Source organism: Pseudoliparis swirei, chromosome 23 (genome assembly GCF_029220125.1).
Source record: "Pseudoliparis swirei isolate HS2019 ecotype Mariana Trench chromosome 23, NWPU_hadal_v1, whole genome shotgun sequence".
Classification (NCBI taxonomy): Eukaryota; Metazoa; Chordata; class Actinopteri; order Perciformes; family Liparidae; genus Pseudoliparis; species Pseudoliparis swirei.
Genome location: NC_079410.1, coordinates 11,787,462 through 11,793,838, shown reverse-complemented (window position 1 = coordinate 11,793,838; position 6,377 = coordinate 11,787,462). Strand labels below are relative to the sequence as shown.

The 6,377-nt window shown below is 48.2% G+C and overlaps 1 long non-coding RNA gene across 1 annotated transcript in view; it reads right to left on the bottom strand.

Annotated features, from left to right (window-relative positions):
• The window catches only part of LOC130189190 (uncharacterized), a 52,757-nt gene extending 47,219 nt beyond the window's left edge, over positions 1 to 5,538 (bottom strand). The window contains exon 1 of the long non-coding RNA XR_008830719.1: positions 5,011 to 5,538. This is a non-coding gene — a long non-coding RNA (uncharacterized LOC130189190). The remainder of the gene's footprint in view (positions 1 to 5,010) is intronic.
• Positions 5,539 to 6,377: the final 839 nt, after the last annotated feature.

The window sequence follows — 6,377 nt, the reverse complement described above, 5'->3', positions numbered from 1 at the left end:
CTGAAAATGTCTCCTTTATCCTTCCCACTGAGAGCGAAAGAAAAGAGAAGAGTGAAAGAGTGGTATCGAAAGGGAGAAGAAGAAAAAAAGGACCCAACTCCTGAATGAGGATGGCTAACTTGTGTAGGTGTGACTCGTTGAAACGCGGTGGCGTTGCCGTGGCGACCCACACCCCAGCAAAGTAAAGGACGTAAATGGTCACAGGTTTGGTGGAATGTGAACTTTGTGAAAGGGAACACAAAGAGAGGAATTTTCCTTCCAAAAAGAGAGCACCAAAAGAACAAGTGAGGTCAGTTTGAGAGAAAACAAGAGAAGGAACGTGAGAACAAGATCGATGAAGACGGCAGGTCAAGAAGACACATGAAGATCACCCACAATACACCTGGGGGCTTAATGGAGCGGAAACCCACATGCTACCGATTAAAATGACTGTTTCACAACGACGGCGACGAAGAAGTCCACCATTGTAACCACATTCCCTGCACTTCCACACTGCAAACCTTATTCCAGGAGCGTGTTTTCAGCATTTCTTACTCGCTACTCTTCTACAGACTCAGTGTCCTCGTCGTGAGGCGGGTCCTGTGGCTGAGCGAAGTTTGAATGGAGGGCTGTCTGTCTGCAGCCGGGCCGACAGAGATGCCCCTGTGCCGCACTGTGTGTCTTCGCTGTTTGCTGTGTGTGTGTGTGTGTCGAGGGGTGTGTGTGTGTGTGTCCCTTCACCTTTCTGTGCTCTGCATCTCTCCACTGCTCTCCCTCTCTCTCTCTCTCTTCTGTATTCCGTCGGCGTGGCTGTGCGGCTTACCCGGGGGAGGTCAAGGACAGAAGGGGGTGATGAGATTTAAATGACAGTCAGAGGGAAGTGTGTCAGATGGTATCGCTCAGCGGGGAACGGCGGGCCAATGCGGCCGGGAGTTCAAGTTAAAAAGCTCTGAACGCCAGGTGCAGAGGGAGGGTTATCAAAGACGGCACGCTCCTAGTGCCAGACCCAGAGGCAACGTTGTGAAGAATCCCCACTCATGTTCACCACTTCCTCTAAAGCACCCTGCCGCACTCTCACTTGAGCACAAGCTGTCCGTCTCCTCCCCCCCCCCCCCCCCCCACACACACACTTCCTGATAGCTCCCAAAGCAGGATAAACACCCTCTTTCACACACACTCGCACACACACACTAAGTCGTGGCTTCCCTGTAGGAAATCAGCAATCTGTTGCCATTACCCCCAGCATTTAAACCTCCTCCCTTCTATCCCCCCCCCCTGTTTAAACAGAGCATATCTCCCTCCTGAGCATCATTACAGTGAGAACGCCCCACACAGACTGTGGCACCAGGCCAGAGGAGAATAGCTAATTAATTTGAAGGGGCGGTCTGGTGTTGTAGCATCACAGAGGTCTCTAGCTTTTTGCGGCATGACGGATTATGCTTCCCTGGTTTGTATTACTGAAGGCATCTCTGCTCAGTGTTTTGAGTATAAGTACAAGGTCCTAAAGTCTAGTATTTAAAACGCCACATTGCTTTAATGCTTTATGAATTCTGAAGGGATGGCCGCTCACAAAATGACATGACATGATGTCGTCGTGTGCCAGATAACGAGTTGGCCCCCACTTGTTACACGTGTTCCTTCTAATCTATCACAGGACAGCGAAGAAAGAGAAAAGAAGAAAAAAATCGCAAATGGAGGGAAAGCACTGAGAGAGAGAAAACACGTGACACAGTGCTCACCGCTTTTAAAAAACTCTCTCCTTCTCCCTCTCACACACACATAAACACATCGGCACAAACACATACACCTCGAAACAAAGGTGCCATTTTACTCAGGAAGGGTCAGCAGGTCTCTCCATCAGACAGAGGCTTGTTCTTGGTCAGAGGCTGCTGCCCAATCTCAGGCCACCCTCTCCTGGCTCCACCGGCCCCCTCTGGCCCCCCACTGGCCCCCACCACCCTGGAGACAAGCTCCCCATTGTTCCTGCACTACTAATAAATGACAGTTCTCCTGTTCAGACCAACTTTGGAGCCTATTCTAAACACACACACACACACACACACACACAGACTAACTGTGTGTAAGTGGTGCTCTATATGAAAGGATACACGGCAACTTTTTCTACAGACCGATACTTCTCATGGAGCTCATTAAGAGGTTATCTGATACTAATGATTGAAGGATATTTTCCTGCGATTCGAGCCCCGTGCCCCGCAGAACTGATGAGGTAATGCTTCCGGGCACAATGGCTTACAAAAACAGGGTGTAATTAATGCGTAATAAAAGTGTATATTGCTTTCCACTTGCCTTTACGTTTACCGGGACACGGTTCACAGGAGGTCATCCTGCTCGGTCAGTGTTGTCACCTGCATGCAATGTCACACACTCGCACACACACCAGATACCGAGCTTGATCAAGGCCAAGGACCCGAGGTGAGCCTTGAGTTTAGACATGATAAATCACCACTCAACTTAAGCCCATAAACACACCATTAACGCGCTCGACCACAGCAACTCGATCTGTTTACCTTAACCACCGTGCTGGGGACCATCGCTCTGGGGCCTGGCTGCATTAGCATGCCTGGGGGCCTGATGCACATGCATCACTGCGGCCGGCCAGCATTTGCTCTGGGGCCACAACTCAGAGATGCTGCTTCAGCGCGGTCTCAACGCTGCATTCGGTCATTTTACCGCACTTCTAGGTTATAACTTCAAGGAGCAGCCTATCAAGCTCCATGGAATTACTGCATTACACCACTGGTGTGGAAAGAGTGTGTGTCCGTTTATTCTTCAGTGTGTGTGCGTTACTGGATTTGTCCATGTAACATTTTAAAAAGGTAATGTCAACTTGTGTTAATCCTCCAGAATCTTGTGAAAAACTGCTGCAACTGAAGGTGCGAGACGCTCATTATCATTATATTTGAGTTGAAGTATGGAACAGAAGACAATAGTGATGAATCTGAACGCAACAGAATTGCAAGTGATGAGAAAGTTCCTTGGAAATGTTGAGTGGAGTAAATACAGGGTTGTTAAGTGACTCTGACCCTGGTGTGTATATGGCTCTCGACTGCGGTTCACCACAAGCATATCATATGACAGCTCAGCCAGCACACTCAGCCCTGTGAGAAAGCAAATTCCTGCTTTGCTATTCCCAGCCATGCACCAAGACATAAACAAAAGTATCCAAAGAGGGGGGGGGGGGGGGGAGTACATTTACTGAAATATCCGGGCTGCTTTGATGTCTAAGAGTCTGGAGTGGGAGAAGCGGGTGTATACGAGTGGGCGTGCACAGCTGCATCCGTGTTTGTGTGTGGTGCTTACACCGCACAGGGGTGATGTCGGCGGTGTGCGGGACAGATACCGGGCGAGCGGGGTCACGTCAACAGGCATGCTCCCGCTCCGACGTTCAAAACGACAAAAGGAGGAGGAGGAAGAAGAGGCAGAAGTTGTGAGAAGAGGAGTATAACTAAATAAATAAAAAGCCCCAGTGTTTAGTCAAGGCCTGCTCACTGACACAGAGTCTGTCTTTGTCTGCCTCCCAGGGTGCCAGATAAAGGAATTCTTGTGTGTCGGGGGCTCTGACCGAGTTTATTTGACACTTCAGCTCCTTTTGTGAAGCAAGTGTCCCACCATCAATGCTGGCCATGAGAGTCACTTGGCATCAGACAGAGGGTCCCTCTTCAGTGGAGAAAGGGGGTCTTGTTTGGAGAAGATTTTTAATGGAGGGGGTGTGGGGGGGGGGGCAGCACTGGGTTGGAGGAGAGTGGGGTCGGGGAGAGGGGGGGGGGGTACTCGGTCTGTGCTCTGCGCTTTATACAGACATATAGTGGGGCTCTGTCCCCTGCCCCAACAATAGATGGAATTCTTCATTGCTAAGGAAGTGGACGGTATTGTGGAGTGAGAGCTGAAGGGCCCCGGGAGGAGGAGGAAGAGGGAGCTGGAAGCTTCATCCGATAACTTCACCTGCTACGAATGCAATGCCATGATGTCACCACGCGCTCATTAAAGATGGAAACGCCGACGAGCAGAGGCGGTACAAACACTTCTCTCACACGAATACGACCATGTGTGGTTTACCGTCCAGTGAGATCATGTGCACCTGCAGGTTCCACTCAAATGAAGCACCGACACGCCTTCCAAAGATGTTAGTGTGTTAACCGCATGCGTACATACTCTGATGCACGCCATGTGTCAGGTAGCAGCAGCTCGCACCACTGACAGCTGCTTCACATGGCAGGCGGAGCTGTGGGCAACGCTCCTGGAGACAGATTTACTCCCACCTGAATGGAGACAGTGTGGGCGAGGTGGGTGGACGACACGTCGCCCTCTGTGGTCACTGTACACATACTGTTCATTTACTTTACCACACCTGGTCTTTGCTGACGTATGACAAGTCGGGGCTCTGCGAATGGTCTGTGGACACCTGGCACTGCAGGTGTATGGTGACGTGTGCGGGTTACAATAAAAGGTCTTAGTTTAAAAATGAGGGGATTCAAGTCAAGCGTCTGGAACATAGTTACGTCAGTGCGAGTCGGATTTTTTGAGGGCGAGAGAGAGCGATGAACCAGGGGAATAACGAAGCAGTGCTCTTAGGTGAACCTACATGTGTGGAGCATATCAGGGGTTTGACAAGACTTGAATAACAAACACACACACACACACATACACAGGAGACTCTAACATGATAAGAGATGCCCTAAGGAATGTCATAAGAGAGAAGGTTGAATGTGTGTGTGTGGGGGGGGGGGGGGGCTCAGGTAGTGAAGATGAAGGCCCAATGGGTGTGTGGGGAGATGAAGACAGAACATGAGCTTCAAACAGAAGAACGTTTCATACCTGTTGTGTAATAAATACGTTATTCCTAATTAGGACCACTTTGGAACACCACTGAAAATGAGGTGCACGGTTGTTGTTTTTATAACTCTACAAATAAAATGACAACATAAGCTGCTGACAGTCATTACATGTAAGACATATCTTCTCTGTGATAAAAAGGTAAACATCATAAGGTCATTCTCTTTTCTCGCCTACCTGCTGGATGAGCGTTCTGTCATTATCCAAACAGCTGGCTCATCTGCTGAGCACTCTCAAGTTATATTCCAGGATATTCCTTTCCAAAATCCAGCGCATCGAATATCGATTTCCAAAACCATATCATGGTGTTGACCATCTGTGACACGGGGCCACACGCGTGAAGGATCCCAAGAGACTCGCCTGTCCGACAAGCCGCTCGTCCTGCAGAAGAAATGGAGACCATTCATCCCGCGAGAGACACAGTATGTCCTCACATCCCACAGGACGACGCACAGTGTTGCATCCATCATCTGTTGTCATCACAAAGTGCTACCAGCGTTAATAACACCAATAACTCATCCACGTGTGTCATGAATGCCGTAACAGCAGCAGTTAATCCGTGTAATGCTTCCAAAGAATCCGTGAGTAACGTTGACTGATGCTTTGGGCAAAATCCATCAGATCGATCGGTGTGATTATTCCCAGTGAGCAACACACAGAGCCGGTTCCTCCTTGCGGTCCCGCGCGGTGATGGTCTCCGCTGGAGCTCTGGCGGTACGCTGCGCTCCTGTGAAGAGCCTGAGCCGCACTGAGCCATCGCTGGAGCACAGCAGCCCAGCACATGCTGCCCTCAGCCAACGTAGGCGCGCAAAGCATGACGGTACATGTAGTTTAATGGTTGTTGCTGCCAAATATTTGCGAACACGACTATGTTAGATTAAAACCTTTCAAAAAAGTTTCATATTAAAACACGAATTATATTATAGCATGATATATAGTGCAATTGAATTATAATGAAAGTAATGCATTATACATTTAGTTTGGACATTAAATCAACATTGTTAATTAACCCCGTTATGGGCATTATCATATGACTTTTGAGGATATGTGATGATTTTTAAAAAATGATATTAAAAGTATTCTTAGTATTCTTCTTATTCTTATTCTTATTATTATTAACCGGCGGTATTATGTCATAAATACAGGCTGTTATATTAGTGTTACTATCACACATCTGTCAGTTTGATCTCAGGTGTGCGTGTGAGCACTGAGTGAGCAGTGCGAGTGAGTAATAATGATCTTCTGTCGCTGAGCACAGATACAGCGATGTCGGTACCTCGAATCACCGTCCCATGAATGAATCTCTTGTCTTTCTTACCTCACTTTCATGTTCTAACCACCTCCAGGCTTGTTTGTATTTCTGGGATCATAGCTTCTCTTAAACCTCAAAATCAGGACTGGATTCCTGGGAACGGAGTAGAGTCTGAAAGGCTAAAATTAGAACTGAACTGAAACTTCAGTATATTAAAGATGGTTGAAAGAAACAGCAAGCTGTTTTAAAATCGTACCCGTTGAATGTGCATCGGAGAAAAACAACTTAATTT